Source organism: Nicotiana tabacum, chromosome 7, assembly GCF_000715075.1.
Source record: "Nicotiana tabacum cultivar K326 chromosome 7, ASM71507v2, whole genome shotgun sequence".
In the NCBI taxonomy this organism is placed as follows: Eukaryota; Viridiplantae; Streptophyta; class Magnoliopsida; order Solanales; family Solanaceae; genus Nicotiana; species Nicotiana tabacum.
Genome location: NC_134086.1, coordinates 4,740,315 through 4,758,738, shown reverse-complemented (window position 1 = coordinate 4,758,738; position 18,424 = coordinate 4,740,315).

The window sequence follows — 18,424 nt, the reverse complement described above, 5'->3', positions numbered from 1 at the left end:
CATAGTGATTTTTCTTCTAGATAGGACCAATGGAAAGTTTTTGACTATTTGAGTGCATAGATGTCTGTGGCTCGGAAGGGAGGTAAGGTTTTCATATATCCTCGGATGGTACGTTATATGTAGTATGTAGGATCGAGACTTGCGTGTGTTAGGTTGCAGTTCAGTTCAGAAAGGAAGTTCATGAAACACTTGGGCAGTAGGTAGCCTCAGATAATCAAGGAAAATGGTACTGCTATTTGAAGGTGAGTTGACGAGAGTATATGTTTCAGAAAAAGGGCAGTGTGATTAAATGGATGGCACTTCGGTGGTATTGCGTCACTCTTTTGTTAGATCGACTGGTGATATTCGGGTTGGCTTGGTGGCACACGGAAATTTTAGAGTATCTATCGTGGAATTATTGGGTATTTAAGGTATGGTATGTGTTCGGACGGCGAATTTGGGATCAGGTACGTTGATTTGTTTGCTATATGGAGTTGGAGACTGGGAGTTCTCATGTTCAGGCTATGTTTCGGTTGTGGATCATGTGTATCGGCACCGTTTAGTGACTATCGGGATTTGGAGGCCGGAGTGGATCTTTCTTTGTCTAGCGTATCAAATTTTGGATATGATGTCGGGGTTTAGACCGGTTTTCTCGGTGCTGAGTTATTTTGGATTAGTGCATTAGGCTATGCCGAAAATGCCACGGGTTGAGTGGCGAGGTGTATTGGATTATGTTCTAGCAGAGTGGTTTATATTTCAAAGACCTAGCAGGCGGCTGGGAAGGATTGTTTTTCTTAATTGGGCCTTCATGATGATTTTCAATGCAGAGGTTTCTACTGTTGGTTCCGGTGTTAATGGACTTTTCCGAATGTGTTTCTTGTGGACAGGCATGTCGCCGGGTAGAGTTGTCAATTTCGGTATTAATTTGGTGCCAGACACCATATCGGATGGCACTGGAAGGAGTTGTAGTAGTGGAAACGAACAACTTCAGGGTTTTTTGGCAAGAAGATCGTTGGCAGGCCAATGTGGATGTTTGTTCTAGCTTGAGTCGGCTTGTTTGGCCCGAATTGTATTGTTGAGAGATAGGTTGATTCGACCGTTATTGATCTTATCAATGACCAAGAGTGATCTATGAGTTGTTTCCGTGTTCTGAGACGTTATGATTTTGTTGGTATGGGCACGTATGGTGCGATTCTATTGGGGTTCTTAGTGGCAGCCGAGTGGAAGAGTAATTAGGTGGTGCTCAGAGAATGGCGCATCGGTTATGTCCTTTCAGGGTTGTGTGGTGTATGTTAATTGCTTCACTGTGGGTATAATGAATTGCTTTGGTTCCAGACATCTAATTGTAAGTGGCCGTCAATTTTGAGCATAGTGACTTGAGGCGTTTCATGTGTAAAGGTGTTTGGATAGGATCGCGCATTGTAGTGAGGCCACGTGAAGATATGACCTTTCGGGCTAGATTCGGGTGTTCTATTTTTATGATGTGAGACGGGGTCTCAGCCTTGTATTGTGATCGTACTGATGAGCTTGTGGTACAACTCTTTCATTTGAGTCATTTTTTAATGATTTGAGTATGTTCAGACCATTTCTTATTGGTGCGTATTATGCAAGTTGTGTCTTAGGCCTGTATTGAGGTGTCATATCACCAGAGTGGTGTGATGGATTTGAGGGATCGTAGGGGTCATTAATGAATACGAACGGATTTGATTTTAGCTTGTTGGATGGATAATAGCGAGGTCCGGCTCGAAATCTGCTGTGGTATTAGTCAAAAGGGAAGTAGCTTCACGAATGGTGGATCTAAGAAATGGTTACGGTTTATTGTGTGTTTCACTTATCTTTGGCAGTATATGAAAGTGTTGGAATAAGACCTTAGTTGATAAGAGGTTTTCTACCGGTATTCGGGTGCTATGGGCAACTGCTGTGAATAGAAGTTATCATTTCGAGTGCTTGGGTTATGTAGTATATCCTATGATTGAGGGTTATTATAGCTGGTTCGGACTTATTTTGAGTATAGATGTGAGGTTCGGACCTTGTGTGTGATTTCGAAAAGTGCGATGTAGTTCCATGGTTTATGGACTAGATGGATTGTGAAATTTTAGCTATGCTGTGTTATCGGACCTATGCGAGATAGGGTGACGTGGGATCACCCCTGGGTATATGCTTGGTAAGTTCATTCAGCTATTGGTTGGCTTCTAGGACAACTCTGGGTACGCTCGAGGACGAGCATTTGTTTAAGTTGGGGAGGATGTGACGACCCGACCCGTCGTCTCATGAGTTACTGCCCCGTCCTTCCCATTTTCTGTTTCCTTATGTTTCATTATCGGTATTGGGTGCGTTAGAGTTTATTTGGAGTGGTTTTGATATGAAATGAGACACTTAGCCTTTTTAAGGAAGGCTTAGTTTGGAAAAAGCCAACTGGAAGTTGACTTGTGTTCTATAGGGCTCAGATATGAATTTCGATAGTTTGGATAGCTCCGGGAGATGATTTGTGACTTAGGAGCGTGATCAAAAGTGGTTTTGGAGGTCCGGTGTAGAATTAGGCTTGAATTGGCGATGTTAGTATTTTGGCTAATTTCGGTTGGTAGGTGAGATTTTGATCCGAGGGTCGGAATGGAATTCCGAGAGTTGCAGTACCTTTGTTAGGTGAATTGGGATGTGTGTGCAAAATTTCAGATGATTCGGAAGTACATTTGTCGGGTTTTTGATCGAATGCGAGTTTCGGAAGAATTTGAAGAACTTAGGCTTGAAATTGATGAGAATTGAGGATTTTTGGTGTGGTTGGATGTGTTTTTAGGATTGGAACAAGTTTGAATAGGGTATTGGACCATGTCTGTGCTTCAGGTTGAGGTCCCGGGGGGCCTCGGGTTGAGTTCGGATGGTTAACGGGGAGTTTTGGAGTTGCATATTGCTGAAGAGTTGTTGCAACTGGTATTTTCGCTCCTGCGGGTCTTGGACCGCAGAAGTGGAGGCGCTTAAGCAGAGTATTTTACCGCAGAAGCGGAACATTCTTCGCATCAGCGGGTTCGCAGAAGCAGACGGGTAATCGCAAAAGCGATTTTTGATCTTGAGAGAGAGTTCCGCAGAAGCGGAAATTGAGCCGTAGAAGCGGTCCCACATAAGCGGAAGCGGGACCGCAGAAGCAAAAATACCAGTTGCAGCAACTCTTCAGTAATATGCAACTCCAAAACTCCCCGTTAACCATCCGAACTCATCTCGAGGCCCCCTCGGGACCTCAACCAAAAGCACAGACATGGTCCAATACCCTATTCAAACATGTTCCAATCCTAAAAACACATCCAACCACACCAAAAATCCTCAATTCTCATCTATTTCAAGCCTAAGTTCTTCAAATTCTTCCGAAACTCGCATTCGATCAAAAACCCAACCAATTCACCTTCGAATCATCTGAAATTTTGCACACACATCCCAATTCACCTAACGAAGCTACTCCAACTCTCGGAATTCCATTCTGACCCTCGGATCAAAATCTTACCTACCAACCGAAATTCGGCAAAATACTAACTTCGCCAATTCAAGCCTAATTCTACACCGAACCTCCAAAACCACTTCCGATCACGCTCCTAAGTCACAAATCATCTCCCGTATATATCCGAACTATCAAAATTCATATCCGATCCCTCTAGAACACAAGTCAACTTCCGGTTGACGTTTTCCAAAATAAGCCTTCCTTAAAGAGACTAAGTGTCTCATTTCATATCAAAACCACTCCAAATAAACTCTAACGCACCCAACACCGATAATGAAACATAAGGAAACAGAAAATGGGAAGGACGGGACAGTAACGCATGAGACGACGGGCCGGGTCGTCACAATTTGAATAAATTAAACCCATATTAATGGTACCTTGGAGGTATCTGAATATATATTTAATACCATTTTAGTGTCTTTGTGTTTGCGAAGAACTAAATCTTACCAATAAGCTTACTGAGAAAGCTATATCTGGTCGGAAATTATTGGCAAGATACATTAATGCCCCAATTGCACTAAGATATGATACTTCGGCACCAAGAAGTTCTTCATCATTTTCATGAGGTCAGAGTGGATCTTTCTTTATATCAAGTGATCTCACAACCATCGGGGTACTCAATGGATGTGCTTTATCCATATAGAATCGCTTTAAAATCTTTTCGGTGTATGTTGATTGATGGACAAATATTCCATCTATCATATGCTCAATTTGTAGACCAAGACAAAATTTTGTCTTTCCAAGATCTTTTATTTCAAATTCTTTCTTCAAACAATCTACTATTTTTGGAAGCTCCCCAGGAGTTCTACTTTAAATCATCAACATACATGGCGATTATAACAAATTTAGATCGGGACCTTTTTATAAAGACACAATGACAAATTAGATCATTCTTGTACCCTTCTTTCAACAAGTACTATCTCGGGTGATTATACCACATACGCCTTGATTGTGTCACGACCCAAAATCCATTAAGGGTCGTGGTGACGCCGGACACCGTTGTCAGGCCAGCCAACTCAAATACTTTAAGTTAGTCTCGTTTTACACTTTTGAAATACAGGATTTTTCCTTCATTATTTAGAAATTTTAAAGAATATATTTTCAAATCAAATTTAAAGGTTAAGCAATTAATACATTACTCCAAACCATCCCAGAACCCGGTGTCACAAGTGCATGAGCATCTACTGATAAGAGAAATAAAATACAACATCCGCCTAGGATACAGTGGACGGAATGTAAATACAGTACAAAGGAAGGGACTACTCTAGCTGCGACCGTCTCGAATGATGCAGCTCACCTAGTCCCAGAATCATCCATGCTGCTATGCCTAGTAAGCCACAGGAGTCGCATCTACATGTGCAACAAAATGCACAGCAAGTGTAGTATGAGTACAAAAACAACGTGTACCCAATGAGTATCCCGCCTAATTCCGAAAGGGTAGAGACGAGATGGTCAACTTTGACACTCTCTAGTGGTCCAATAATTATTCATATTTAATAAATATATTAAACAATGGATTTATTTTATAAACATGATTCTAATCCAAATAGAGGAAACAAGTAAACACATAATTCTTTCATAGGAATTTTCTATAAGTCCTCTTTATTATTAACAAATAAATCTCGAGCAAGGGTGAGGTAGTGACAACTTTAATAAGTTCAAGATAACAGCACAAACATGCGCAAGTCATGCCGAGGTCGACGGCCCGCTCCAACAGAAATATAAATTGTGCACTGCCTAGGGTCGAGCGGCCCGTACCATAGATGCATCTATTTAATCTACCGAGGTGTTCGGCCCGTTCCAGAAATAAACACATACCCTGCTCGCGAATCATACATGTGACGCAAGTACACATAAGAATACATGCTCAATCAGTCAAATAAGAGATTATCGGGGAATATTTATTCAAATAAAACCAATTCTCCTTTAACAATTTTAAGAAATGAAGTTTAATCCCTTTGAAATTCATTTACTAATTTAATGTGATTTAGGCAATTCAAGCCATCAATGGGTTCACAAATAATCCAAGTATAACATGTTTTTGGGTCCTAGACTACCCGGACAATAGCATAATAGTAGCTATGCACGGACTCTCGTCACCTTTTGCGTACGTAGTCCCCACAAATAGGAGCACATAACCAATTTAACTCACCTATGGGGTAAATTCCCCCTCACAAGATTAGAAAGGAGACTCACCTCGCTCCAAAAACGACTGGCATTCTACATTCTTCCGAAGACTTGCACCAATGCAGAATGCTCCAAAACTAGCCAACGATCATACAAATCCATTAATATATGCTCAATTATACTTTACAACCCAATTTATAATAATTTCTAACCCCGAACGAAAAGTTGACAAAAATGCCCTCAGGCCCACGTGCCCGGAATCCAAAATTTCTCGAAGATAAAGTAACCCATGAACTCACGAACTCAAATATATGATTTTCTCTTAATTGCATACTCAAAATCGTGGCTAAAATCCAAGATTAAGATTTTCTAGGTTTTCAACCAAAACCTCCATATTTGCTCTAATTTCCATGCTTAAATCCATATATTAGTGATATATTCAACTAAAAAGTGATAGGGGTAACTAACCTCAACATTGACGACAAAATCCTCTCTTGAAGCTCCCCAAAAATCGCCCAAGCCATGAAGAAATGGGAGAAATGAACTGAATCCCACGATTTAAAACAAGGTTCTGCTTCCAGTCATTTCCACTTCTGTGGAAGCCATGCCGCATCAGCGGTTCTGCTTATGCGGTCCAAAGGCAGCTTCTGCAGCTCCTTCCCATGCCGCCCTTTCTCGCTTCCGCGATGCCCCTTCCGCAGATGTGGTTCTGCTTCTGCGGAATTTTGACCGCATCTGCGGTCCTCAAGCTTTGGAACAAAAACCGCTTCTGCGGCTCCCCGTTCGCTTCTGCGGTGCCGCTTCTGCGGTCAACCAACCACATAAGCGAAAATACCAGCAACCAGATGCCTTCAGCCCTCTTCCAAATTCCAATTTTGATCCGTTAACCAACCAGAATCCACACGAGGCCCCTCGGGACCCCAACCAATCATACCATCCAGTCCCAAAATACATTACGGACTTGCTCGAGGCCTCAAATCATATCAAACAACGCTAAAATATCAATCGACCTCCAATCCAAGATTTATAAACATTGAACTTTCCAACTTCTACTTCCGGTGTTTAAACCTATCAAATCACGTCCGATTGACTTCAAATTTTGCACACAAGTCATGACATTACGAAGCTTTTCCAACTTCCGGAATCGGATTCCGACCCCGATATCAAAAAATCCACTCCCGATCAAACTTCTCAAAAACTTTCAAATTTCTATCTTTAGCCAAATGGCTTCAAAATGACCTACAGACCTCCGAATTCACTTCCAATCGCGCTCCCAACTCTAGAATCACCATACGGATCTACTCCCAGACTCGAAATCCCAAACGGGCATCGATAACGCTGAAATTCACTTCAAGTCAAACTTAAGAAATTTCTTCCAAAATGCTAACTTCCACAATAAGCGCCAAAATGCTCCCGAGTTATCCAAAACCCAAACTGGGCATACGCCCAAGTCCGAAATCATCATACGAACCTGCTGGAACTTTCAGATCCCAATTCTGAGGCCGTTTACTCAAAAATCCAATCCTAGTTCATTCCTTCAACTTAAGGCTTCTAAAATAGGAATTTTCATTTAAATTTAACTTCGATCTTCCTGAATTTCAATTCCGACCATGCGTATAAGTCATAACACCTGAAATGAAGCTACTCATGGCCTCAGATTACTGAACGATGCGCTAGGGATCAAAACGACCGGTCAAGTCGTTACTTCTCTCCCACTTAAACATACGTTCGTCCTCGAGCGTGCTGAGAACTATACCGAAGTAGTCTGAAATCACTGTTTAGCACCTCATGCACCTTCCCGTGCTACCACAACTTAGTTGAGCACATCAGCTCGATAAATTATGAAGATATTCCCTTTTATTCAAACAAATAAGCCTTAGAGCCGGATTCCAACATCCGAAATTCTATGCCAGGCCTATTTCCAACATATGATCACCATAACACTCACTACACGCTACACTCAAACATGACTGTATAACTTTGCGGGATTCTTATTTTGCAACACTTAATCCACAGGACCACAATAATATTTTCCTATTAACTTAGCCAAAATTCAACGAATCAGATGCTCCCATTGCACCTTATGATACACAATTCTTACTCTAACTCTTACAATACCGCCACGACGGACGGGATGCCGGAATTCATAATCAACTTCCGAGTCAACAAATCATTGGGTCTATACTTCTGGCAAGAAACATTACCATATTCCGAACAAAATAATGATCTTTGCTCCTTAATATTCTTCATATAATCTGATTGCACTGATCATAAACCCCATAATCTCGTCTCACCCAGTACGAACCGCTCAGGAAACAAACCACTCCGAATGCGATCCAAAAGTCTCATATGACACCATAATGTGCCACTAGGCCACCAATCCAAACACAACATAAACGGAAATCGAACTCTGGAAGGAATTACCTAACCCCCCGCACTAGTACGGACCTTCCTTAGAAGATAGGAAGCGAAACACACAAAGAAATAGCATGCAGAAAACTAGACTCGACATCACACTGTTGCGGCGCGCAACCCGATCCACATAACATACCCATGGCGGCGTGCCACCCGATCCAAATAACATACCCATGGCGGCGTGCCACCCAATCCACACATAGATCTCACATAAGGATATTGCACTTCGAGCTAAATCTGCTCATTACATTAAAAAAATATAGAATTTCGATCGTAAGCACGCTAAGTGAATAATACCATCCCTGAGGAAACACATAGCGCTATAGGCTACAAGACTCAAGCACGACTGAGGTGCGATACAAGATCTAAATCTTAAGAGGCATTATACTCACATAACATCATCGCCACGCTGAACCTCCACACATAAGAATTTACTAAGCCTTCTCACAACTCATATGGAGCAATACATCATTACCTGGAATAGCTAATGACAAAATAACACCTCGACTGTTCCTCCATAGGGAACGCTCGCTGAAACGAGCACAACTGGCCTGATATAAAGCCTTGTTTACAAATAAATCAATGCCCAATCTCAAGCCGATTTCTTATTGCACCAACTTGGCTCATGACCTTTCAAAGGTCCGTAGTAACTCCCCTTTTCCTCATATCACGAAAGAATAACCATCATAAGCGGAGCAACCTCCCCAGTTCATAACCCAATATATAAAATGCCCTCCAGGCATAAATCCCCAAATTAATGATATTACCAATCTCCTCAGACTTGGTTTAAATCTTTATCCAATCAAGTGACTACATGTCACACTTATACAATCTTCCCATGGGACACGCTCCCACGATCTTCCGAATTAAATAACAGGTCCGCACATCTAAACCATCAGATGCACTAACGTTGAAAAGCAATCCAGAGTCCTTAACCAGGATGCAAAACCCCTTCCACAATACATCGATCTCAGGTGACGCTGAGGACAATACCAATTTACTCTAATCATTCAACCTCTTCCTTGCTCATCCGAGACCGTGACATCCTTACCAACACCAAGCTGCAACCTTGATCCTCACTCTGAATTCCCTGCTACTCACTGCACCCAACGTGCCAATATACGATTTTTATCATAACACCGAAATCATTAATATTTTAACACTTCATCATATAAGAACTTTGCACTTAACTCACTTCAGGAGAATCATAGCAACACACAGTCAAATCCCCATAACCATAGAATATGAAAATGTGCAAGTAGTGGTCCCAGCCACCATAGCCCTTCCGGAATACGCTTCCACTTAACAAGTCATAAAAAAAGAATGCCCCTGATAAATCATCAATCACGGCGGCCAACAGACCTCACACATACCGCCACAGATCATACACATAACTTGATCATGCGGACCGAACGGATCACTGGCCCCAACATGCCAATTCAACTATGGCTAATCAATTTACCTTCTTCCAATTCATCCTTGCTTTCCTTAGAAATAAGACTAACTCCATTCAACACATAACATACTCCATCTACACTCGCCCCGAGTGACCTTGAATTACGAGACCAGGCTGTCTCAATTCCCACAAACTATTTCGTATCACCCAAATGCCACACCACAAGTCAAAATATCATAGAACATTCTGGGCACCTTCTCATAAACTGCTGCAAAGCTTGATTCTTAACCGTACTCACATACTCGAATTCATTGGGCACCACACTTTAACTTCTGAATTCACTAGGACTGTTATTGAGAGCCACATGCTCTGACTCGGTCCTGAATATAATTCACTCCATAAATCTTATAACACACGAATACTCTCCCGGCGATGCACCCGGCGAAATCACTTCCTTTGAAACCTGTATCCATAAGGCCAACTACAGCATGAGCCAATAAGGCCGACTACAACATGCCTCCAACAATTCATCTACTCAAATTACCACTTATGGTTCTTTCTCATAGCTGAAATAACCCATCAATATGCTAATAACCAGAAATCACGCAAGTAGTTAATCATACAACCCAATCATAAGCGGTGGGACTCTCCCACTTAGCTTGAAACCATCATTTCACAATTCTTGAGATCACCCGACCTCTTTACCTCTTATTGACATAACCTCGCGCCATCAATTATCATAATTTCTCGGAATATTCCTGTAAGAACGTCCCCCCCCCCATTTGATCTCTGAATCATCAACCACACTCGCACGACCAATCTCTTCGCTGCACCACAGATAGAATTCCTTGCAGAAGCTTCGCCGACCATGCGACTGCTAACCTGCTCACAGGGAATAACCCACCTAGGGGAATCACCTCCCGACATATTCCCATGCTGATGCACGAGGTACATTCACTCTGGCACCAATAGCCCATCCTGAGTCCGAGCTCACCTCCCAGCCGCACAAGTCCATTCGCCCCCCGCGGACATTAATCAAATGTGCGGCAACACCCTTCCAATTCAGAGTTATAGTGCACCCTCCTTTATTTCAAGCAGCTCCTTTCCGCCATATCAATCTTCTGCCGCATAATAGCCCATACTTCACATCATACCCGCAAGCTTCAATCACAAATCATTAAAATCCCCAATTCGATCCAAACTCTCCTTAAGGCGCGTAGTCTTCCTACTACCAAGCCCATATTCAACACCCGCCACTCTCCCACTTTGGCGAAACTCATCTCCTTAATCGATCACTCGACCTTGCTTCTCATACTTGGCCTTCTAGAAATGTTTTTAAACACCGCTTGGAACTTCCCACATGTCCTTCCTCATACTTTGTAGCTCAATTATTGCCTTAAATAAAACCTATCTTCGTGGCACTTGAACCCACAATAGCTGCTAATCTTTAAGCCTTTCCAAAGGTCATCTTTATCGATCCGTCAACATTAGAAATTTTGATTCGATCTTGGACCACCACACCATGCGACAACTGACAGTCGTATCTCCAATACTATTTCACAATATCCTGCCATAAAGGCGAATTATAGCAGATTATAACATCGACGAACTTGGTACGTTCCAATAGGGCTACGACACCCCATCATAGAAGAAAGCTCCACCACGCTTGCAAATGCCAAGTCTTATTACTTTCACTAGCCCACATCTGACCATTCTTAATCAGACTGCCTTTTCCCCTGTCGGAAATAAAATACTGAATCCCTTGATTACACGCTGAGTAAACCTCCCTTCAATTCATCCCCTGCCCCGACACGTGGGCAAATATCCTACCATCACAACAACACTGCGTAAAATCACACATGAGCATCATGGAAACATGTGCCTAGCCCCAAGGCTCTTAGAAGTCCTATTACTGAGCTGAACAATAGAATATCCTTCCATAAAGCGACTATAATAGTCCAATCAACTATACCGGGAAAATCATCCCGCACCACGTTTGTAGTGCCATTTCAATTCTTCAAATTCTCAATTTCTAGAAAGCGCTTGCGTCGCGTAAGATTGAGTAGGAAGGAATCAAAGGCATAAGCCTCAAAGGAATCAAACCGCACGATAAGGAAATCAAGAAGGGAAGTACTCCTAACAACCCTGTAGCCTCCCTAGGATAAGTATAGACGTCTCTGTACCGATCTGCGAGACTCTACTAGACTTGCTCATGACTCGTGAGATCGACGGGAAGCTAGTGCTCTAATACCATGTTGTCACGACCCAAAATCCACTAAGGGTCGTGGTGGCGCCAAACACTGTTGTCAGGCCAGCCAACTCAAATACTTTAAGTTAATCTCATTTTAACACTTTTGAAATACATGATTTCTCCTTCATTATTTAGAAATTTTAAAGAATATATTTTCAAATCAAATTTAAAGGTTAAGCAATTAATATATTATTCCAAACCATCCCAGAAACCGGTGTCACAAGTGCATGAGCATCTACTGATAAGAGAAATAAAATACAACATCCGCCCGGGATACAATGGATGGAAAGTAAATACAGTACAAAGGAAAGGACTACTCTTTCTACGGCCGTCTCGAATGATGCAGCTCACCTAGTCCCAGAATCATTCGTGCTGCTATGCCTAGTAAGCCACATGAGTCACATATATCTGTGCAACAAAATGCACAGCAAGTGTAGTATGAGTACAAAAACAACGTGTACCCAATGAGTATCCCGCCTAATCCCGAAGGGGTAGAGACGAGATGGTCAACTTTGACACTCTCTAGTTGTCCAATAATTATTCATCTTTAATAAATATATTAAACAATGGATTTATTTTATAAACATGATTCTAATCCAAATAGAGGAAACAAGTAAACACATAATTCTTTCATAGGAATTTCTATAAGTCCTCTTTATTATTAACAAATAAATCTCGAGCCAGGGTGAGGTAGTGACAACTTTAATAAGTTCAAGACAATAGCACAAACATGCGCAAATCATGCCGAGGTCGACGACCCACTCCAACAGAAATGTAAATTGTGCAATGTCGAGGGTCGAGCGGCCCATACCATAGATGTATCTATTTAATCTACCGAGGCGTTCGGCCCGTTCCAGAAATAAACACATACCTTGCTCGCGAATCATGCATGCGACGAAGGTAGGCATTAGGAATTCTGAGCTGAAAGGAGGCAAGCAAATGAAGGGAGGCATTACGGGACGACTACAAGAAAAGCAAAGCTTCGTAGACTCAGTCAAGTCGCTTATAGAATGTCGACGACTATTTTCCACTTAATTAATAAGTGAAGGGGAATAAGAATACATGCTCAATCAGTCAAATAAGAGCTTATTGGGGAATATTTATTCAAATAAAAGCAATTCTCCTTTAACAATTTTAAGAAATGAAGCTTAATCACTTTGAAATTCATTTACTAATTTAATGTGATTTAGGCAATTCAAGCCATCAATGGGTTCATAAATAATCCAAGTATAACATGCTTTTGGGTCCTAGACTACCCATACAATAACATAATTGTAGCTATGCACAGACTCTCATCACCTCGTGCATACGTAGCCCCCACAAATAGGAGCACATAACCAATTTAACTCACCTATGGGGTAAATTCCCCCTCACAAGATTAGAAAGGAGACTCACCTCGCTCCGAAGATCCACGACCGGCATTCAACATTCTTCCGAAGACTTGCACCAACGCACAATGCTCCAGAACTAGCCAACGATCATACAAATCCATTAATATATGCTCAATTATACTTTACAACCCAATTTATAACAATTTCTAATCCTGAACGAAAGGTTGACAAAAATGCCCTCGGGCCCACGTGCCTGGAATCTGAAATTTCTCGAAGATAAAGTTTACCCATGAACTCACGAACTCAAATATATGATTTTCTCTTAATTGCATACTCAAAATCGTGGCTAAAATCCAAGATTAATATTTTCTAGGTTTTCAACAAAAACCTCCATATTTGCTCTAATTTCCATGCTTAAATCCATATATTAGTGATATATTCAACTAAAAAGTGATAGGGGTAACTAACCTCAACATTGACGACAAAATCCTCTCTTGAAGCTCCCCAAAAATCGCCCAAGCCATGAAGAAATGGGAGAAATGAACTGAATCCCACGATTTAAAACAAGATTCTGCTTCCAGTCATTTCCGGTTCTGCGGAAGCCATGCCGCATCAGCGGTTCCGCTTCTGGGGAATTTTGACCACATCTGCGGTCCTCAAGCTTTAGACCAAAAACCGCTTCTGCGGCTCCCCGTTCGCTGCGGTTCCGCTTCTGCGGTCAACCAACCGCAGAAGCGAAAATACCAGCAACCAGATGCTTTCATCCCTCTTCCAAATTCCAATTTTGATCAGTTAACCACCCGGAATCCACCCGAGGCCCCCCGGGACCCCAACCAATCATACCATCCAGTCCCAAAACACATTACGGACTTGCTCGAGGCCTCAAATCACATCAAACAACGCTAAAATTATCAATCGACCTCCAATCCAAGCTTTATAAACTTTGAACTTTCCAACTTCTACTTCCGGTGTTTAAACCTATCAAATCACGTCCGATTGCCTTCAAACTTTGCACACAAGTCATAATTGACATTACAAAACTATTCCAACTTCCGGAATCGGATTCTGACCCCGATATCAAAAAGTCCACTCCCGATCAAACTTCTCAAAAATCTTCAAATTTCTATCTTTAGCCAAATGGCTTCAAAATGACCTACGGACCTCCGAATTCGCTTCTGATCGCACTCCCAACTCCAAAATCACCATACGGAGCTACTCCCAGACTTGAAATCCCAAACGGGCATCGATAACGCTGAAATGCACTTCAAGCCAAACTTAAGAAATTTTTTCCAAAATACTAACTTCCACAATAAGTGTCAAAACGCTCCCGGGTTATCCAAAAACCGAACCGGGCATACGCCCAAGTAGGAAATCATCATACGAACCTGCTGGAACTTTCAGATCCCGATTCCGAGGTCGTTTACTCAAAAATCCAATCCTAGTCCATTCCTTTAACTTAAGGCTTCTGAAATAGGAATTTTCATTTAAATTTAACTCCGATCTTCCTGAATTTCAATTTCGACCATGCCTTCAAGTCATAACACCTGAAATGAAGCTACTCATGGCCTCAGATTACTAAACGACGCGCTAGGGATTAAAACGACCCGTCGGGTCGTTATAGATTGTTTCAATCCGTATAAGAATTTTTGAAGCCTTATTTAATAAATTTCTTGGAAATTTTAATATTCTTAAAAACAATTCAAATCCTTCAATGATTTTCATTATACACAAATCAAGTTTTTCATGTATTTCCAGATTAAAATATTAAATGACTACATCTACCACAAGAGAACATGTCTCTATATAATCATGTCTCTATATAATCAATGCCAAAATATTTATAAATATTCTTGTGACACAAGTCGTCTTTATGCATATCGACCTGACCTTTTTTGCACAAGAACATATTTACTTCCACTGGATTTATACTTTCATGTGTTGGGAATCTGTCCAACTTTATATTTTTCAAGTGAAGTCAATTTTCATTGAGTATTTTTCATTTGGCCAATCATTTATCTTGTTCAAATTTTATGACAAATTTGAGCCCAAGATCCTCGTCAATATTAATAATATTGAGCGTCGACGATCATTTTATATCGGTTCAATTATTACCTAATAAAGACATAACTTATTGAGATCTCTTTATCTCATTATTTCAGGTACCTGAGCCTCTCCCATGAGGTCTTATGAAATATTATGTCGTGGTGCTCTTCTAGAGCATTTGTCTCCTTTTTATGACCATTTTGAATATTTGCCCCTCTCCTTCTTCAAAGAGATTTATCTTTGGAACCGATTGGTCTGTTACACTTTATGTGTGGCATAGACTCTGTCCCCCATGGACTTTATTCTATTTGGAGTATTAGCAACTGAAATATTTACATTTAACTTTGGGTCAGCAAATGCGTCTGGCAATAATTTGTAAACGAATTATCACTTGAACTTCAAGTTCATATTTTCTTGTACGAGGATCTATATGTATTCATAATAATTCATTTCACGTATCACTTTCTCAGCTACCCATTTTCTCCCCCTAATGTTGGGATCACCAACACATTTCCCAACCTTCTTTGGGAACACATCTTTGAACATTGTGGTGGAATAATTAAATCATATAACACATCCATATTTCTATATAGAAATTATTTGGTTCCTGACTCTGAACCGATTGTAATAGGGAGAAATTTTCATAACTTTGCTAGATGCGTACATGTGTTGTTGTAAATTAAATAATACATCTCATACAAAAATTCGTTTTTGAGAGTTTTGTTCTCATAATCATTGATTTAGTTATAATTGGAGGCATGCAATTTCTGCTAAACCAACTTGGATTTAAACCATTATTAAGATAAATCATTATAATTTATATTCTGGAACTGTGCTCTAATAATTTGAGCAAGCACTCTTGCAAAACCCAAACTGCAAGTTGATAACAAATGCACATGTGACCATATAATAGATGCATCTATTAAAATCATATAATAGTAAACGGTCCACATGGTAGGTGACTGAGCCCATATATTTATCACCTTTTATTTGTTCCAGAAATCAAGGGATACAATCTCTACCTTAACTGGTATATCATGCAAATAAGCAGCACAAGAGAATTCTTGAAGAATCTTCTATTCTTCAATATATACCAATGTAATTCTCAATTAATTTTTTTTTTCGCACCATAATTGAACTGGGATGGTCAACCGGTTATGCCAACTAATATTTGTTTTAGCAAACCTCTAGTTTACTTGTGGCGTATGATTCAAGCAACATGCTAATATTTGTGTAGTACAAATAGAAAGAAAAACCGGGTAACTTTTCATACTTACCCGATATGATTATAGAAATATGAAGATATTTAATATTCCTTTCAGTTATTGTCTCAATATGACAACCACTTTGACATATACATTTGAAACTCAAAAAATTTCTTTTGAGACTTTACAATATCAATGTCATGAATAATTTTATTCATTCGGGTAGTAACAAACTAGTTTTTCCGGAGCTCTTAACAACTTTTGTACTACAAGATCTTTTATCATACCATTCATATGGTAAATGTCTCCTTCACGGAGAAACTTATATCATAATAAATTGTCATGGTCAGAATCATCATAAGCAAAATCATTTATTGCTTTAATTTTGCCTTTAATAACTTTTATAAGGCATGGCAAAATAATATTTGGCATATCACATGTACGCGACCAATGACATATTCATGTAACCACACAATAATATTTATTCTCTTTATTTCACTCAAACCTCCCTTAGAGGTGAGTTGTGCGGTATTCATATAATCATGAATTACATGTCTTTGTTCATTGCTTTTATCACATATTGTCATAGTCAACTTTAGGAATGGGTTGCATTCTCAATGCTTATCACAAGTCACATTCTCTTCAAGGAATGAATCATAATTAGTGATGTGCTTTATTGTTTTCATACCAATTTGATGGTAAACATTGCCTTCACATTTTGAAGGACTATTTTGAGAACCCTTATTATTCTCCTTTTATAATCATAGTGATGATTATTATTATTTTGATCTTTGGAACGCCCACATTTGTTGTTCAACCACTTGTCTTCATTTAAATTTATTATGCACTGCTACCACATTCACTTCAAGAATGGAGCAAATCAAGTGGGACAATCTTCATGCCTTTAATGAAAAATATATTATTTTTCTTTAGTCATTATATATCATCAATATGGTACAGTGGAACTCAAACCCAATGTCTTACCCATATAAAGGCATGTTAGGCTATAATGAATTGGGACTTAAACCCAACTCTTATCATCATGGAGCATCAAGACTTAAACCCGATGTCTTATCCTTATGGTGTGTTGCGACTTGAACCCATCGTATTACCCTCATATAATATTTATCACAAATTGTCTCATTCACTTTTAGGAATGGAACATAATTTTATGTAGCCACAAATAAGTAAATAGATGTAACAACCCGACCAGTCATTTTGAGTCCTTGCACGTCGTCCAGCAGTCTGAGGCCATGAGCAGCTTCATTTCAGGTGTTATGACTTGTACGCATGGTCGTAATTGAAATTCAGGAAGATCAGAGTTAAATTTAAATGAAAAATTCCCATTTCAGAAGCTTTAAGTTGAAAGAATGAACTAGGATTAGATTTTTGAGTATACGACCTCAGAATCGGGATCTGAAGGTTCCAGTAGGTTCGTATGATGATTTTGGACTTGGTCGTATGCCCGGTGTGGGTTTTGGATAACCCGGGAGTGTTTTGGCGCCTATTGTGGAAGTTAGCATTTTGGAAGAAATTTCTTAAGTTTGGCTTGAAGTGCATTTCAGCGTTATCGATGTCCATTTGGGATTCCGAGACTGGGATAGCTCCATGTGGTGATTCTGGAGTTGGGAGCGCGATCCGAAGTGAATTCGGAGGTCCATAGGCCGTTTTGAAACCATTTGGCTAAAGATAGAAATTTGAAGGTTGTTGAGACGTTTGACCGGGAGTGGACTTTTTGATATCGGGGTCGGAATCCTATTTCAAAAGTTGGAGTAGGTCCGTAATGTCAAATATGACTTGTGTGCAAAATTTGATGTCAATTAGATGTGATTTGATAGGGTTAAACATCGGAAGTAGAAGTCGGAAAGTTCAAAGTTCATAAAGCTTAAATCGGGGTGTAATTCATGGTTTTAGCGTTGTTTGATGTGATTTGAGGCCTCGAGCAAGTCCGTAATGTGTTTTGGGACTGGTTGGTATGATTAGTTGGGGTCCTGGGGGCCTCGGGTGGATTCCGAGTGGTTAATGGATCAAAAATTGGATTTTTGGAAGAGCTGAGTTTGTTGGTATCTGGTATTTCCGCTTCTGCGGAAGTGGGACCGCAGAAACGGCCTCGCAGAAGCGAGGAGGAAGCTGCAGAAGAGGTTGAGCAGGAGGGCAGCCAGGACCGTAGAAGCGGCCCTTGATCCGCTG